Here is a 19463-nt window from a genome sequence, read left to right on the forward strand (position 1 = left end):
ACAAAAAATACAGGAACTCCATTGGATCAAGGAACAAGTGAAAAGATGTTCAAGTTCACCATTTCAGGAACAAGAAAAGCAAACAAAAAAATGGAAAGGTAATGTATCATTTTATCTAGCCAAACAGGCAAAACCGTGTGCAGGGTTAATGATTTATAAACACCACGACATTTTTGGTGGAAGGGTAGGCTGGTACAGTTTTGGGGAGAGAAATTTGAAACTGTATGTCAGTACTTAAGTTGACCTAACAATTCAACTTTCAAGACCTATCCTACAGGGGCGCCTGGGTGGCACAGTCGGTTGGGTGTCCGACTTCAGCCAGGTCACGATCTCACGGTCCGTGAGTTCGAGCCCCGCGTCAGGCTCTGGGCTGATGGCTCAGAGCCTGGAGCCTGTTTCCGATTCTGTGTCTCCCTCTCTCTCTGCCCCTCCCCCGTTCATGCTCTGTCTCTCTCTGTCCCAAAAATAAAAATAAAAAACGTTGAAAAAAAATTTATAAAAAGACCTATCCTACAGAATTACACATGAGTACAAAGATATAGTGCAGAAAGATGGCATGGAAGGAAGGAACGTGGTGGCGACAGGATGCTAGAGGAATAAATCAGAGTATGGATGCAGATGTTCATTAGAGCATTTTTTATAATGTAGAAAAACTAGGGGCACCTGGGTGGCTCAGTCAGTTGGGCAACCAACTTTGGCTCAGGTCATGATCTCACGGTTCATGGGTTCATGTCCCGTGTCTGGCTCGGTGCTGACAGTGCAGAGCCTGGAGCCTGCTTCAGAATCTGTGTCTCCCACTCTCTCTTACCCTCCCCGCTTGCATTCTGTCTCTCTCTCTCTCTCTCTCATAAATAAATTAAAATAAATTAAATTTTAAAAATAAATTAACAAACAATTTTATAATGTGGAAAAACTATAAACAGCCTATATATGGTAATGGTTAAATAAATTATGGTATATTCATACTAGAATGATAGGTCACTCTTAAAATAAATGGGGTAGATTGAAGTGCACTAACATGAAAGGTTTATAAAGCATATTTAGGGGTGCAAGTTACAAAGCTAGGAAGCTAATCACACACACACACACACACACACACACACACACAGATATGTAAATGATTAAATGCATAGAAAAAGCTTTCAGATAATTGGTATCAAACATGCAGGGAGAAGTATGAATAGGGGCTGGGAATAGGGAGGAAACCAAAGAACACAGGGGCGCCTGGGTGGCTCAGTCGGTTCAGTATCTGACTTTGGCTCAGGTCATGACCTCACAGTTAGTGAGTTCCAGCCCCGAGTCGGGCTCTGTGCTGACAGCTCGTGGACTGGAACCTGCTTCAGACTTTGTGTCTCCCTCTCTCTCGGCCCATCCCCCACTCACTCTCTCTCTCTCTCTCTCTCTCTCTCTCTCTCTCAAAAAATAAACATTCAAAATTTTTTAAAAGAAAACAAAGAACAGAGTGGATATTTGCTTTTAACTTTACATGTTTGTAAATTGTTTCAGTTTTATAAAGTATACTTGTTTCTTTGAAGTTACAACAAAAATGTACTCTACCAGGAAAAAAAAATGATACTATGGATAAATGCCTCTGACTCTTTCTCTTAGTTGGATAGCCTTCCATTTCGTGTGGTAACTGAAACCCTATTCACTTTCCAGGGCCCAACTCAATCATCACAATATTTCTTGATGTTTAAGTCAAAGTTATTACAAATTCCAATTAAGATTTTTAAACTTCCTTGAGTGTTGGGCATTTACATGCCTGCAAACTTCCCACCCTTTCTCACAAACACCGAATACCAGCATCTCCGCTATGCTTTTCCACAGTACTACAAAACTAGAGCACTTTAACAATGCATTACAATCATTTCTCAGAGCCACCAGTGAACATATTCATCGGAGTTCTCAGTGTTTATTAAAGAGGATATTAAAGAGGAATTTTCCTGCACATATACAACTGAGAACGAAATGCAACTAAGAGGAACCATCTCTGACTTTCACCCTCTCTTTGCCTAATAAGTGGTGCGGGGATGTGAGCCATTTCCATAATTCATAGGCATCCTGTGATGTGCAAGGTTATTTTTGAATTTGTTTCTCCGGTAAGAAAAGATTTCCTTCCTAAAATTAGATTGTGAATCTACTTCCAAAGCCACTAATCAAACATAAGTTAAAGCTACTTATAAGGGAGAGAAAACTTTAGAGCTCTAAAATCATTAGAAATAGGTCACCGAGAGCTTCAGTAAAACTTCAGACAAGGTTCCAATAAAAAAAAGGTATTCTCATTAAGAAGCTGTAAAGTAATCCTGCTATCAAACAGGAAAAAAAAATTGCATATGCAAAAGCAGCAAAATATAGTCTATAAAGTCATTTAATGAAGCAGAAATTTGTATCTATGCCATATCTAATGCAGTTCTTAAAAAACCTCAGCATATTCGCTAATTATGAACCATATATTATACACAGTTATTATGGGTATTATTCAGCAATAGAAGATTTAAACTTGGTTGTCTCCTTCACCATAGTTAGCAAAGAAATATTGGCACATACATGATCTGCTTAAATAGGTTAGAAAATAGGAGGGAATTTACTAACTAGCCCTTTAATTATGCAAACAGAGTTTCCATAATTCTGAAACTGAATTCCATGACACCCACAGATTTCCCTATAATCTAGCTGTAAATAGTAATTACAGTGTTCATAGTAGAAAATGCTGTATTTTAGATTGCAAAACAGTCTCTATTATTATCTCTTGTATTAAGTCATTTGATAACTGTCTAAAACTTCCCTACTAGGATGATTTTTAGATTCTTTGGAAGCATATTTTTCTTTATTTTCATGAAAAGTGTTAGAAAAATCTGTTCAGCCATTTTCAAGTTAAAGGACAATGGGAAGGGAATTTGCCGTTGAACTTTAAAACATTATATTTAGCAGGTCCTCAGTGGGTTGCATAATCAGTTCAAGACTATGGATTAACAATCAAAGGAAGCTCAGACACTGACCTACATTAGAGAAACCCTACACACACAACCAAGAATTCATCATCCCCAGAGAACTGAAAGCCTTCCGGGTAACCTGCTAGCTAAGCAGGATTTGTCCCAATATTATAGTGCTAGGGACCAAGAAAAAAATCATCCTGAAAGGTACCACATTAAAGGTGAGAAAAACAGCAAGAGTCCTACATAACCCACCATTAATTTTCAGACCTAGACAATAGTGCTGCAAGGCAATGATCATTTTACTATTTACTACGCGGGTTGAAGTCTACACCTACTTTTGAAAACCACTGTGGGTTTATATTCATCCTCAGGATGTTGAACACATAAGCTGCCAAATGAACTGAGCTGTGTTCGAAGTGGGATAATTTCAACTCTCTTGAGCTTCACACCCAAATGTTTCACCATCGCTTCAACCTGACATGGGTTGTCGTACTTCTTGAAATGTATCCTATTGCCACCAAAATCTACTTCTGTGTTTCCTATCTCAGTGAACAGATCCTCTATCTACCCAGCTAAATGTTGAAGCCAGATAATGAAGCATCATCTTTGATCATTCCTTCTTTGTATCTTGCACATCTAATCACAAGTCTTTCAAATTTCCTTATCCATTCATTTCTCTTCATCTCTACTATCACCGCCATAGTTCAGACCACCAAAATCACTTCTCTAGGTCTAGAGGTGAACTAGAGGAGGGCTCATGAGTCTTAAGGTCCCTTCTAGAACCTTGTATCTAATTTTGTATTCAAAGCTTTGTATTATTTTTCGTAAAGAGGATCCCAAATTATATAAACTGTGGACCCTTACAAAACCTATACTCTCTCCTGTCTGAATTATTGCAAAAGCCTCCAATCTCCTTAGCACCATAGATAACATGGTCTTTCTAAAATGCAAATATGACCATATTCTTCCATTGCTTAAAAATCTCCAATGGCGCCACGTTTTTCTTAGGAGTCAGTCTCCACTCCTTGTCATGACTTATATTTTATACAGTCTACACATATTTTTGATCTACATACAACTTCTCCAGCTACTCTACTGCCCTTATACCATATTCTGTGAACACACCAAAATGTGTCCCCCAGTACTTCCCATTCTCTTTCCTTGAGAGAGCAGAAACCAGGTCTCATTGCCTGTTATATTAACAGCACCTAGCGCTATTATGCCACTTAGTAGGCATTTCATAAATATTTATTGAAGAAATACAGGAATGAAAAATGAATGCACTCTACATCACTGGTCCAAATCCAGGCATAGTGATCAGAAACCATGAGGGATCAATCTAGCAAGAAAAGCACTAATTGATTCCTGGGAATAAATTGCAGTTGACTTCCCATATTCATGAGTAATTATATTGAAAAGAACTTTGATGAATCATATATCAGGGGGAACAGTTATTAAATGTCAGTCTAGGTTTCTCTCTCCCTTCGAAATCTGCATTTCTTCCCAATTTCCTGTTGCTTTGAATGTAATGCCTGATACGCCAGATTACACCTAGCTGGCACTGCCCTATAGTGAGAATATGTACAAGTATATAATCCAGGGCATGAGCATAGATGATCCCTTACCTTTTTTCTGGTAAGCTACTATTTTCTGGTAGATATTTTTCCTATTCATTCACCAACATAACGTGGCAAACTTCGAGAGTTTTCTTCATCCATATTTCCCTATCTCCTGTAAATATATTCTTACCAGGTAACTAAGATAAAATGTTTTCACTAATTATCCTGACAATTTCTTTTTTTTTTAACGTTTATTTATTTTTGAGACAGAGAGAGACAGAGTGTGAACGGGGGAGGGTCAGAGAGAGAGAGGGAGACACAGAATCTGAAACAGGCTCCAGGCTCTGAGCTGTCAGCACAGAGCCCGACGCGGGGCTTGAACTCACGAACCGCGAGATCATGACCTGAGCCGAAGTCAGATGCTCAACCGACTGAGCCACCCAGGCGCCCCTCCTGACAATTTCTTTATATAAATTAATACTGATTTAGATTATATCTCACGCTGATATAAAGCTTTCAACAACTGATTACAAAATGCCACAAACTTTTTTATAGTCCTTGATTTAAGAAACTTAAATTCATTGAATACTTATTTTATGTGCTAGGCAGTAGGCCACAATGTGCATCAAAGAAATTTATATTGTCCTACAAGCCTTTCCCATGTAGGGACATAATTTAATAATGTGTCATACCACTCAATAAAATTCTTAGATCATTTTATATTGTCCTTGCATATTTTTTGGTAAACTTTCCAAATATGCATAAAGCATAGATAAACAGACAGACATAAAGTTGATTATTAAAATTAGGGTAGGTAGATAGGTATGTGGATAGATAGCATTTGAATATTATATCCAAATACATATTTATTAAAATTTTGCATACCTATACATAAATTAGCTTGACTGACTTCACAGTTTTAAATATTGGATTAATGTAGCTTTTGATAGTTCATGGGGCAAACCTTCCATCCATTACTTTTTTTCAATATTTTCTTAGTTTTTCTTACTTTCCCCTTTTTCCAGCTGAAATATTAATATGACTTTGTCAAATTTCAGATAATCATACTGAAATTTTTGAGAATTACATCAAGCCCATAAATTAATTTGTAAAGAACTAACATCTTTGACCTTACATAGTAATCCATGAGATTCTTTTTTTTTTTTAATTTTTTTAAATGTATTCATTTTTGAGAGAGAGAGACAGACAGAGTGTGACCAGGGGTGGGGAGGGGCCGAGTGAGAGGGAGAGACACAGAACTTGAAGCGGGCTCCAGGCTCCATGCTGTCAGCACAGAGCTCTACGTGGGGCTCAAACCCTTCAACCGTGAGATCATGACCTGAACCAAAGTCGGACACTTAACTGACTGAGCCACCCAGGTGCCCTGGTGAGATTCTAAATAATAATGATCAAGGACATTCTGCTGTTGCTCATGCTTAGCCCTAGTGTACTGAAATCCCTAGATCCAATGAGAGATTAAGATGAACAATCCATACATTTGATTGTTGCTTAGCCAAAAGATAAACAAAAAAAAAAAAATCAGAAAGAAAGAAGGCAAGAAAGAATCACACTATGTCAAAATAAGACACAAGTTTAATTTGATATCCCTACATCAAAAGCCGTACCAAATGCGCAATGGTATCAAATCCACTGGCTAGACACAAAGACTTCAGTTGTAGTAAGAATCTTCCACTTGGCATCCTTTTCATAGAGTGATTGCCTATGAGCACTTTATCCCCAGTCTCAATAAAGGTGGCCCACTTCCTTATTACCAGAATAGAAAATATTTACAGTCTTGGACACAATGGTGTTTAACCCTCAGAAATTAGAAAGGAGAAAAATAAATAAAACCAGTGAGATACAGCAGAGGCAGATAATAAAAACTACTGCTCTGCCTTAGTAATCTCATGATTTTGAATCTATACCAAGTGAAAAATTGTAGCATATTGGCACCCTGAGAGTGGAGATTTTGTCTTCATTCTATCACAAATTCACACCCAGAGCATGGCCATATAGAGTCAGAACTGGGGGATTTTCAGAACAGCCTGGCCATGATTTTTAAATCCTAAATAGTATTTTCTGAATATTCGAAGTGAAAATACTTATAAGCCACAATTTCCCTTTTGATCAGCATACATATTTTACTTATAATCTTTCTAAATCTTGCATATTAAGTTAAAGTAGTAAGAACAATGGCATCATACCTAGAACTGAAAGTAATGAGTAAATGTGTGCAGGTGTATATGAATATACATATATATTTTTTTATTATATCACAATATAGAGATACATATGACTAGTCTGAGTTTATCCTTTGAAAAGTGTGAAACTAATTGGTTTGGAATTAACAAAGTTACTGACATTTTAAAAGGCCAATGCTAGAGAAAAAACACATTACTTTCGGCTACGTTGTAGGGTAAGCCCTTAACAATTATGTCTGTGCACATATCTATACAGCTGTAGAAGTCAGAAGTTTTTTAAAACTAGTTAAGAAGCACTAGTTGACCTTTCCCTATCTTCCTTGGAGTGCACCTTTATTAACGTGCCCTTCAAAAACTGCAAACTGCACAGAGACATGAAAACAGTGCTCTCCCAAAGAGATAGGGAAGGATGTAAATCATGGATGGCTCTAGCCTCTGGCAGATTCACTCACACCTTGTTCCTTAGATAGCGCTTCCCTTTTTTGTCAGCTCTAGAAAGCAAAAGAAAAAAGAAAAAGATATTTGTAATTGTGACCTACAGCTCTTAAAAAATTAAATAAAATGCCACTGTTCAGAGAAATGCAAAAAATGTTAGCATTGAAATCACCATAGCAGAGGCGCCAAAGATGGCAGAAATGACAACATGGCCTGTGAGAAATATGTGAAAAGAAGACCCCAGTGCAATCCAGCATTTGTACATTCTCTACACATTTTCATTGCTGAACCAAAGGTCTGAGTTCATAACAGTGTTTGACTTGGAAAGAAAGGTAGCAGCACCAAAAATAAATCCAAAGAATACGTATTCCCTGTTGGAGTATCTGCCAATAACCTTTCTTGCGATTATGTTTTATCTAGCCATGGAAAAGCTATTCCCAAAACAAAAGATGCCAATGAGCACCGATGTAGCCCCGCGCATAGACACAGTTGAAAAGCAGCATTGTGTTTTCGTAATGCTGTCAAGTCCTGCTATAGAATATATGAAAGCTTCCTTCCTTCTTTCATGTTGCTAACCGTCAAAGGGAAGAGTTGTTATTGGTGATTAAGGCCAGGTACTGAGAGTGATACTGGGCTCAGGAAGGAATGGCAGAGAATAGTGGGAAGAATTTTGAAAAGAATGACCGGCATCTCCACAAATAAATCACTCTATGTATCTGTTTCAACTACTTTGGGCTGTCTGCATATATTGCAGAATGCTCTTGTCCTAGTCTCCTTAAGAAGGTAGAATATTAAAAAGTTTCTTAAAAAACCCATCCTACATCTCAAATATGCTCAAGAAAAATGGGGAATAAGTTGGGGAAAATGACACTAGAATGCTAAAAAGTTCCTTAAGAAACTCATCCTACATCTCAAATATGCTCAAAAAAATGGGGAGTAAGTTCAGGAAAATGAGGTGCTATGTGAAAGGACAGTCATAAGAAGCACAAATGTATGAATAGTCATATCCTGTTTAGATTACAGTTTCATTTTATTTCCCATAAAGGGGACAGAACACTGGATCAAAAAAGAAAGCCAAAGAAATGTAGTAGATAAACTCCTAACATGCATTCCAGGGGGATTGTCATTATAAATATGAAAGTAAAAACAATAAAGTTTCTAGAAGATAATGCAAGTGAATATCTTCTGGATGATTTGAGATTAAGAAATATTTCCCAGAGGACAAAGGGTACTAACCAAATAAAAAAATAATAAATAGGACTACATTAAACTTAAGAACTTCTTTTCTTTAAAAGATACTATTAAGAAAGTGAAAAGTACAGCCACAGGCTAGGAGAAAATATCTGTAACATATATAATCAACAAAGGGCTCTTTAGAGAATACATTTTAAAATCGAAACCATCAATAAGAGAAAGCTAAAATTTAATCAAAAAGATGGGTGAGAGACTATGAAGAAGAATCTTACAAAAGATGTTATCCAAATATCCAACAAGTACAGGAAAGGAGGCTAACCACATTAGCAGTCAAGGAAAGGTAAAAACAACTCTACAAACTCATCACAATTCAAATGACTGAAAATACTACGTGTTGGCTAGTCTTAGGAGCTACAGGCATTTAAACACTACTGGCAGAAATGGAAAACCATTTTGGATATCTGTTTAGCATTATCTGCTCAGGTTAAAGATATCTTCCTAGTGATGCACCACTCACCATGCACACATATTAACAAAAAGACATATGCAAGAACATTCACAGTGATATTATTCATAATCACTGAAAACTGGAACTAACCCAAATGTCCATCAGATGTGAAATAAATAAACTGTGATACATTCCTACAAAGAAACACACTATAGCCATCAAAATGAATAAAACTATTCCCACATGCAATTACAGCAAGGAATATGGCAAATATAAATTAGCAAAAGAAGCCAGGCACAAAAGAATCATTATATGTAACTTCATTTACACACAGCTAAAAAAAAAAAAAAAAGGAAGAAGAAGAAGAAATGTAGGCAAAACCAACTGTCGCAGACTATGAGTCTGGAGTTCACTCTTGTGCAGCAAGAGAGTGATTGCAGAATTGAATACAAGAGAGGCTAATGTCCAGGAGGAGCCAAGAGCCCTGAACAGGGGTTTCATCTCCATATTTATTGAGCTCACAAGCTATTACCCACATGGTGAATGTGCAGAAAATAATATCTTACACACATGGACATTGAGAAAATAGACAGTAATCATTAACTTGAGTGTGTAAGAAGCAAAGGGTCTGGGGGTCAAGTGGAGTTTGTGATCAAAGAACAACAGTATATAGGCATCAAATGGAAAGTAATTTCCTGCAGGTGATATAACAAGATATTCATGATCCCATTACAATATCTCCCAAGTTAACCTCAAGTGCTTTCGCCCCATGGTGGCAGCTTTCCACCCTAAGCTTTTTTCTAACCCATTTATGTAAGTAGAACCTACTTCCCCATAACAACCAATGGTATTAGAAGTCAAAATAGTGGTTAGTTCTGGGGAAAAGTTCAGTGGTTGAAAGCGGACATGAGTAGAAATCCTAGGGAGGGTATTTGTAGTGTTTCATTTCTTGAGGTGGTTTCACAAGTGAGTTCATTTTGGATAATTAATTCAGCTGAACACTTATTATTTCCGCACTTTTCTGTGTGTGTTATACTTCAGTTAAGAGGTTTTCTTTTTCTTTTTTCTTTTTTCTTTTTGTTTTAAGTGGCCAGATACAGTCTCTCTTCAGAGACATAAGAAACAGGCCATTAACATACTCGATTCCTATCAAATGCCAAGCCCTTTGTTAAAGTAATCTAATCTTTTCAAAAAATTAAGTGTGCAATTGTCCTTTTAAAATTAAGATCGACCCAATTTTAAAGATGAATAAAGTAAGAGATTGAGTGATTAGTCCAAAATTTAAAGGTCAGTAAATTCCAGGGCTGGGGTACAAAACCCAAGTCCTACTATTCCATGCCCAGTACCATTTCTCTCATTACACAACTACTTTGAAGTTTAAACAGTAAAGCTTTGCTTCACATCTTCAATCCATCAAGAAATTGTGTTTAATAGGATAAATGTGCTAGCCTCCATTGTGCTGTCAGAAAATTATGCATGCAGAAAGGTGCCTGTTGGTGAAAATGCCCTTTCTAAAAAGCCTCAGGGCACCTACCTTCCTATACGACCCTTCCTCCAAGGGCATCCATTTACAAAAGTCTCTGGGCGTTGAATAATATGACCCTGTGACCCAGCCTCTGCCATTTTATACTGGTTAAGGCATGGCTTTTGAAGTCAGAGCTGAGTTTGAGTCCAAGCTCTATCAGCATTGAACTCCCAATCTTGTTTCCATATCTATAAAACAGAGATAGGGATAATACCTGCCTCCCAGGGGTGAGATGAACAGTAATCCGAATTCCTGACATCAGGTTAGTTAAATCACAAGTAAATAATGTCTTTGGTACTGTTTGGGGCTTATGTTGTTTTTCTAACTCCAAGTGACTATTTGAGTCAGACACATAAAGACCAAAGACCTCTGAAATGGCCTGGCATGAGAGCTCGGAGACACAATAACACCCTCTCCTGCATGGTAACGCAACAATCCAACCACACACTCTCTGTGGCAGGGATGAATGCAAGATGTGGAGACAGCTGGAACTCGGTAAGGGTAAAAGTTGAAATCCACATTAAGGGAAAAGCAGCCACAAAGTGATAGGAGCTAAGTAGGCAGAGGCCATGAGGAGAGAAGTAAGCAGGGGACGTTTTGTTGGCAGCATGGAAAAAAGTAGCTGAACAATAGATGGTTCAGGTAACAGACATGGCAGGGCACAAAGCAGTGAGCACTGTCTCTGGAGGAAGAGTTTCAGACTCACCATTATGAGAGCTGCTGTGTACAGAGTACAGCGTTCTGAGGTTCCCTGGAAGGCGTCCCTTGTAGCTGCTGAGAGTATTCACAAAGCACATCTCCCGCACCCAAAAGCTCTTCCACACCTGAAAGGCCAATTAAGAGAGAAAGGGTGTTAAAACATGTCTTAAAGCCAAATAAACCAGAGTCAGATTAAGCAGAAAGATAAAGGTCCAAGTTTATACAAGAAAGTAATACACTTTAACCTAGTGAATGCTGTTTGTAATCTTCTTAAACTTGTCCATCAGACACGCTTCAGTAAAAATTATTTCTAGAAAGAATAATTTATAAGATTGTCTTAGCTGTCCATAGAGAGAAAACTTCTGGAAACGGTCCACTCAGCCACAAACCAAGAAATTGCCAGTGGGTCCCCAGATGGAAAATGCAACCACAGAAGGAAAGTCTTCAAAGTCTACTCAAAGATAAGCCAATCTGAAAAGTGAGAGTAAATACACCATATGCCAAAAGATTTAGATTTAGACCATGAATCTGACTTCAAGGACAATAGAACTACCACATTAATTCTTTATGTTTTGTTTATACAAGAAAAACTCTTGAAAAAATAGAGATAAATAGTTTATACATAATGAAAGTGCCAGAAAATCTAAAACCATTGCCACCAGATCATTGTAATGCTTGACGCTTAAGGGCTAAAGTTTCTAATGTTGCAGAGATATGTCCTTAGAGAATATTTAAAATAATATGTAAACTATTTGAGCTCCTTTGGCTTTCATCCTCCATAAAGTTAAGTGATGGGAATATTGCTGGACATCCAGAGAAAAGTCGATCCACAAGGTTACTCGAATAACTGGAGGCTAATGTATTGTGTTGCTCTTTTCAAAGTGAATATTATAAATTAGTTTCTGGATGTTTCCTTAGAAGCATTTTACCATTACAGACACTATTTGACTACTGACAATTTGAGAGTTGCATGAAAAAAATATCTGCTACAATTCAGAAAAAAAATAGCAATAGGTTGTGAACAAGGGCTATGCTCATTTTGCTGTGTTTAGAATAATGTAGCAGTGCCTATAACAAGTAAACAGTGGGCTGGCTTTGTTCTGCTGGATTTAGATTAACCTTTACAAGCAATGCAGAATTAGATTATGAAAATAAATTGGAAATGGCATCTCCTTAGACTCACTTTGTACTCTGCATTTTCTTAAGCTTTTATGTGACTGTCAAATATTAGTTCAGGGCTCCGTTTGTATTTGTGGCATTTTTTTTTCTTCTGAAAAGATAAGCACCAGCCTTCAGAAAAAGCTTCTGACTACTGGATACAGAAAACAACTCGTTCCTGAATGGTTAATGTTTCAAATATGAGCACAGATACCAGATGGCAAAAGGGGAAAAAAGAATTCAAGTTGTTTCATTGTTCAGTGATAAAGATTTTTCCATCTGCTGGTTCAATACTAACTGGGTTTACATTCACTTAGAGCCAATACAATTAAAACTCTATTTGAAGTGAAATGTTTCAGAAAAATAAAACTAGAAACCTGAGAAATACTTCTACAGGTCATACCCATCCTTCAAATACCTAAGCTCTTATAGGTGTACAAATGTGAGTGTATGATAAAACAAAGATGTCAAATATGTTTTGAAAAATCCTAAAGTCACATGCATTTAAGTAATTCTAACGAAGACTATTTGTGATTGAGATGTAAGTGGACATCTGCTAGAATTTAGAGTCTCGGTGAAATAAAATGTAGCTAAAGTAATAATATACTGGGGTATTCATCACAAAGGATGGAATGGGAGACTACTGATGAGTGAACAATATGGCAGCAGTTAACAAAAACAAGTTTGAATGGTTAATTCACTGAGACCAAAGAGCAGGTGAAGAGGAAAAATAGCACAGCAATCACTAGCAGCAGCATCTTAAGAGAGCAGGAGTCTCACATACTAAAATAGGGTAAAGAAAAGAGGAGTACTTAGAAACAAGAGAGTTATAGATTCTCTCCTAGCAAGCAGATGCCTTTTCCCATAATCCTTTGATAGAAAGAAGTCTTACTCAAAATGTAAGATTCATAACATTAAGAAGTAGTTTTCCACAGTAACCTTCCCTTTTGTCCTGAGAACCCTGTTACACTGGACATCTCTTTGGTGCATAAAAGCTCCTCAAGGACAAGGCTCTAACTTACTTCTGCATCTCTGATGCCTTGCACTTAGCAAATGATAGATGTTCTACAAATATTTGATAACAGAATTGATCCGAGAATTCGACCTTCTAAACTGATATTGCTCATTTCCTTCAATCAGAGTAAGCTCATGGAGATAAAAAAAAAAACAATGTTTCCTTATCCATTTTTGGTGAACCACTTACAATAGTGTCGGACCTAAATTTACTCTTTAATAAATCATGACAAATATAATGGATGAAAAAAAATACTTCCTCTGCCTGTAACACATTTACATCTGCTTCCTTCTTTGCTCTTTCACCAAGTAGTCTCCAATGAGAGGGTACAACAAAACAAAACAAAACAAAACAAACAAACAAACAAACAGAGGGGCACACAGCCAAGAGGCTGGCAAAGTGACCCAATAAATCCAGGAAGAAAATGTTAGAATTTTCATTTTTATTTATTTTTCATCTCATCCTTTTAAAACATCTGAATTCTGTGCATATTTTATAACATACGATTATATTAATCCATTAATACATGTATATAATTTAATAAATAAATAAGCATATTTGATGGGTAAAGAACTGAGGGCACAATCAAAAAAGTTGGAGACCACTGGTAGAAGACTGAATTCTTACTACAAAATAAGAATGAAAGAAATACAGGGGCACCTGGGTGGCTCAGTTGGCTAAGCGTCTGACTCTTGATTTCAGCTCAGGTCATGATCTCACGGTTCATGAGTTCGAGCCCTGCGTCGGGCCCTGCCCTAACAGTGTGGAACCTGCTTGGGATCCTCTTTCTCTCTCTCTCTGCCCCTCCCCCACTCTCACTCTCTTTCCCTCTCAAAATAAATAAATAAACTTAAAAATATGGAGGAAATATTTACAGAATTTAACATGTTTTTGATATCTATATTTTTAAATTACTACCTCAATTATTTTCCAAATATTAAACTATAAAAACTATAATTGTATATTAAATGACGTGGTTTTAAGGACTACTTAGGGACAAAGCACTCAATCAATAAATAATTTGGGGTAAATACATGTTTGTTGAATGAATGAATAAATGAATAAACATTCTGCCAAAATTGGAAAATGTTGGGATAAACTGAGCTGTCAGTCACTTGTGTTTTTCCAAGTGTTTTCTATTAGTTCTTCAATACCTCCCTGGGAAAAAAAACCCAAGTTCAGTTCATTATTTCGTGAATGCTGCATACTACAGTATGCTCTTTCAGATTCACAGCACAGAGGAGTATGATAAAGCTCTAGGAAATGCTGTAGGGTAGAAACCTCTTTAGCTTAGATTATTCCAGCATTTCCCATCTGCACAGCTTATTTGACAACAACATTTCTCCCTCATCATAATATCTATCAACTACCCACCGGGAATACTGTTCCTCAGAATGCACATGGTGAAATCCCATTTTAATGGGATGCAACCTGAAAACTGGAGACTGGACGGAATATGGAGTCATTCTTATTGGCTGTATATGAAACTAAAGGACAATTCAAACCATCTTACATGCAAGTCTTTGCTGTGCAATGTCATTACTAATGACTTAGGATTGTGGATATAGCAAGGACGCTCATTAAACTTCCTACTGACATCTATAAGGATGAACTTCACAAGCATGTTATTTAGACAAATATGATTTTATCTCAGATATGTAGATAATTTAAGGATACAGAATCTATTTGTTCTGAAAAGTTAATAAATTTTATAAAAAGTGGAGAAAAACTAAAGGACCTAATTAAAGGATTTACTATGTATCAGGCTCCATGCTAGAAAACATAGCTTTTTTTAGTGTTTATATTTCCAAATGAATGTATTGGCTAGATATGGTTACCCCTCTTACCAGTGAGGAAGCTGGAAGTCAGAGAAGACTAGTAATGGACAGAACCCAAGGTAACTATGCAGGTTATCATCCAAACTAGGACACTTTTAAGAATATTGCATAATTATTCCGGGGTGATCTTTTTAGCCTAAGTTGTTCACTTCCAACACATCTGACGAAGACATGGGTTTGAACCCAGATCTACCCAACCTATCTTCTTTCCTTTACACCTTGTTGCTTGAAATAAGGATGCAGTTCAAATTATGAAGGGAATTCTTTCACAATGTACAGATATATCACATCATTAGGTTGTATACTTTAAATATCTTACAATTTCATCTGTCAATTATAACTCCATAAAGCTGAAAAAATAATAGTTTGAAGACTGCTAGAGAAATCACTCATCAACAGCAAGAAAGAACTTATCAGTATTGCTTCAAAAATATTTCAAATGCATAGGAGTGCCTGGTTGGCTCAGTCGGTAGAGCATGCAACTCTTGATCTCAGGGTCATGAGTTCAAGCCCCATGTTGGACATAGAGTGAACTTAAAAAAAGTAAATGTATATAATATATACTATATATTATATATTTGAATATATATTCAAATATATTTTAACTGTATAAATAGAAAAGGAATGTACGATCAAAACATCAAAAAAATAATTCTATCTTCTACCAATGCAAAGGTGCCTTTAAAAAATCCTAACATGATATTAGGCATATCCTATAGCAATATAATGTAAAATGGTTGAGAATAATCCTTTATGCTGGTTTAACATCACTTAGAATCTTTTTAAAACACTATACTGCCTTATTTTACCATATACAAGGAAGATATTAAGAGACTAGAAAAGATCCAAAAAACAACAACTAAAATGGCTTCAAGAGTTGTGGCATGGAAGTCATGAGAGGGAAAAAAAAAAAAAAAAGATAAATGAGATAGAACTATTTAGTCTAGAGTGGAAAGTCCAAGAGATAACTCTAAAATTGCCTTCAAGTGAATTAAAAGCTGCTGAAAAGTCTTCATCTCCAAGAGGATAAAACAAGAGGGTTGGGATTTAATCACCAACCATGAGAATTAGCCTGTGGAATTGTGTCATGGTGGTAAAGACTATTAAGTTCCACAAGTTACAAGGAGCATCTTCCAGAGTCTTTTACACTGAAAGAAGCAGTCACCCGCAATGCCTTATTTGACCATTGTTTTTCTTGAAAGTAAAGAGAGAAAAACAATGGTCACCTGATGTCATGCAAGTCCTGTGATTGCTTGCTATGCTTTTCCTGATGCTAACGTATATGTCTGATGTACGTCATCGATCATTCAACGCTCCCCACTGAGTACAGTGTAAATTCAAACTTCTTATGATGTCATAAAAATGTTTACTCATATCTCCACCTACTCTTTCAGAAGAAAAACTTGCCACTCTCTCAACACACCCTGTGCCTCTCCTACCACAAGTCAGAACGGCAAGTATTCACTCCAAAACCACAGTGTTCTAACACAGCTCCTTGGCTTTACACAGGTTACTTCCTCTGAACAGGATATGCCTCCTTCCGCCCCAACAATCCCATCCTCCCACCCTGCCAAGCCCTTCACCCATCCTACAAATTATTCCCATTCTTGAAGATAAAACTCAAATGCCTTCTCTCTGCTGATTTAATAGGTGATAAAATCCCTCTTGTCTGCATCCAGTCCCAACAGGTAAATTTAGATTCTTCTTTCTGTGCTTTCAAAGTACCTTTTTCCCTCATTTATTATGGCACACATTATAGTATTCTTAAAACTTCATTTGCCAGGCACCCTGGTTAGACTGTGCACTCTCCGGGGGCAATACGCTGGGAAAGGAAGAGAACGAGACACAGTTTGGCCTGGTTCTTTTTGCTTCTTAGCTACCTAGCATATAGTAGTTGCCAAAATTTTTTGTTGAATCAATGAAGCCATTAATTACCTGTTACATGCAAAGAAATATTCAACATTCAAATTGTTGCTGTGGAAACAATATCTGGGGACTTCTATTGGTCTTTAAATTCAATCGATTTTGACTTGTTTTCCAAGTTTCTTCTGAAAGCTTTTTTACCTTCAAACGATAGAATCAATAATGTATGTTTAAACGCTCTGGAGCAAACATGTGTGTCTGAGGTACTCTGTCAAAACCACCAAAATATCCAGGACTCCAGGGGTAAAAGTAGTGAAGAGCAGATCTGTATAAAAAGGTGGTTAGAAAGTATAAATTTTCTCATCAAATCCGTTCCAGAAAAAGCTTCTGGGAGACACACAGGCATCCAGATCCCAATTCAGCTTTACTTGTATATGAATAAGGACAGCAGGGTTTTCCATAAGGAGGAATAGTGCATAAGAAAATTTTATTATTAATACAGACATAAAGCAATATCAGACATCTTAAATACAACTGGTCTCTTGTTGCCATTTGTAAGATGTTTGCTCTTTGATGTAAAGTTAATTTATGTCTCTACATTTGCAACATTTGTTAAAGCATTTACATTTTGAAGAAAATGAATAAATATGTCAAGTGCAAGGATGCATATTTAAATGTAGTGTTTACCTTTATAAAACAAGATACTTGTAAAATATTTCCTTTTAGTTTAAACATTTTTTACTTCTAATTGGGTCCATTTTAAATTATCCTTAATTGGACATTTCAAAAAACAAGGAGGAATTACATATTTATTCATTTTAATGCATTTCACTTGTTTTGACTCAGTTGTCTTTTTTTAAAAAAAACTAAAAAGCATCACCTTAAGGTAACCAAATTTTGTCCTATGCAGCTAACCTGACTTCATTTTCCTTTCTTTCCCCAAGTTTTTCTTAAATTCCAGGTAGTTAACATACAGTGTAACATTAGTTTCAGGTGTAGTTTAGTGATTCATCACTTACATACAACACCCGGTGCTCGTCACACTGACTTCATTTTCTAATAATTCAAGGAAGCAGAACTCAGTTCTCTAATATTAGTCTCTCAAAATCTCCAGCCCTTCCCTTCCTGTGGCCACCCTCCTCCCAGCATCCAAACTGGCCCAAATTCCTCCTGTATTTAAAAACAAGCAGCTGACCAGAGAAACATGTCACATTCTGGCTATTTCCCTAGTCCTCTCTGCACTTTTAGACAACCTTCTCACTCCCTGTACTTCCTTCCCTCCATACTTTCCTCTGGCAAACTTGTCAACATAGCTAGAAGGACTTCCATTACCTGACACCTGCTTCTCTCTCTCCCTTCTCCCTCCTCCCACCACCGTCAGGTGCTGTTGTGTCTATCACCCTGAACTACTTCACTTCCACCAATGTGCCATACTTTGACTTGCCACCCCAAATTTTAACACTCTGTTCCTCCGTCCTGGAATGCTTTCTTTCACTCACCCTTTTTCCTCCTCTTCTTATCATAATTTTAGATGAAATGTGGGTGGAACACTGTAACTTAGTTGTTTTGTTGCATTCAGCCATATTTGTATCTTTGGGTCTTAATACTTGAGGGAAGTTCAGGTTTTAGATTGATTACAGTGTATTATACCTACAATAGTTGGTAACTTGTTTTTACAAAGAATGAATTGTGAAATTCATTTGTAAGTAAACAAGAAGAAAACTGAAAAATTTTCGAACAAAGAGACAGTGAGGGAAGTACAAACCTTCAAGAAAGTAGCAATAACCAAAATACTGTGATGCCTCAACAAGAAGAAAAATACAGCTAGTAAAACAGAATGAGTAGCTCAGAAGGATCCACCCCAAAATAACACCAAACTGTGATAAAGAAATCTCCAAAAAGTAAGGTGACAAAGAATATTTACTTAGAAAATACTGAGGGAATAAATGTGAAGTATCCACATATGGAAGCAAGTTCGAGGTGAGTTTAATAAGTGAAATATCAAAACTGAACATTCAAAATGATCAGGAATCAAATTTAATGTTTATCAAATCTTCAGAGAAATAATTTTTGGTTTTCAGGCTATAAAAGCCATCACAAAGGAAACACAGGTAACATAACAAACTAAAAGGAATAACATTTGATTAAGAAAATATATTTACATTGAATATAGTTATCAATACTTTATAGGGAGTGTATTCAAATATATTTGAAATATAAAGCATTAAGACTTCAAGAAAATACTGGGGTGCCTGGGTGGTTCAGTCAGTTAGGTGTATGACTCTTGATTTCAGCTCAGGTTATGATGTCAAGGTTCATGAGTTGAAGGCCTGCATCGGACTCCACAGTGACAGCATGTGGAGCTCTCTCTCTCTCGCTCTCTCGCTCTCTCTCTCTCTCTCTCTCTCTCCACCCCCCCCACCCCACTCATGAGCGTGCATGCTCTCTCTCAAAAAAAACTTTTTAAAAAATTTTTAAAAAGAAAGACAACACTAAATTTAAGAAACAATGAAAAACAAAACTTTTGGCTAAAGATGTTAGAACACATAAAGCTGGCTGGATTGTTACTGAGTTTATTTTCCAATTGATATT

The 19463-nt window shown here is 36.7% G+C and overlaps 2 long non-coding RNA genes across 5 annotated transcripts in view; one reads left to right on the plus strand and one right to left on the minus strand.

Moving 5' to 3' along the window:
* LOC131491822 (uncharacterized) overlaps positions 1-11112 on the minus strand; it is a 28247-nt gene extending 17135 nt beyond the window's left edge. Inside the window, exon 1 of the long non-coding RNA XR_009251666.1 lies at positions 11005-11112. This is a non-coding gene — a long non-coding RNA (uncharacterized LOC131491822). The remainder of the gene's footprint in view (positions 1-11004) is intronic.
* Positions 1-19463, plus strand: part of LOC131491821 (uncharacterized) — a 55897-nt gene that overhangs the window by 26526 nt on the left and 9908 nt on the right. The window lies entirely within an intron of this gene.

This window comes from Neofelis nebulosa, chromosome 12 (assembly GCF_028018385.1).
Source record: "Neofelis nebulosa isolate mNeoNeb1 chromosome 12, mNeoNeb1.pri, whole genome shotgun sequence".
NCBI classification, from domain to species: domain Eukaryota; kingdom Metazoa; phylum Chordata; class Mammalia; order Carnivora; family Felidae; genus Neofelis; species Neofelis nebulosa.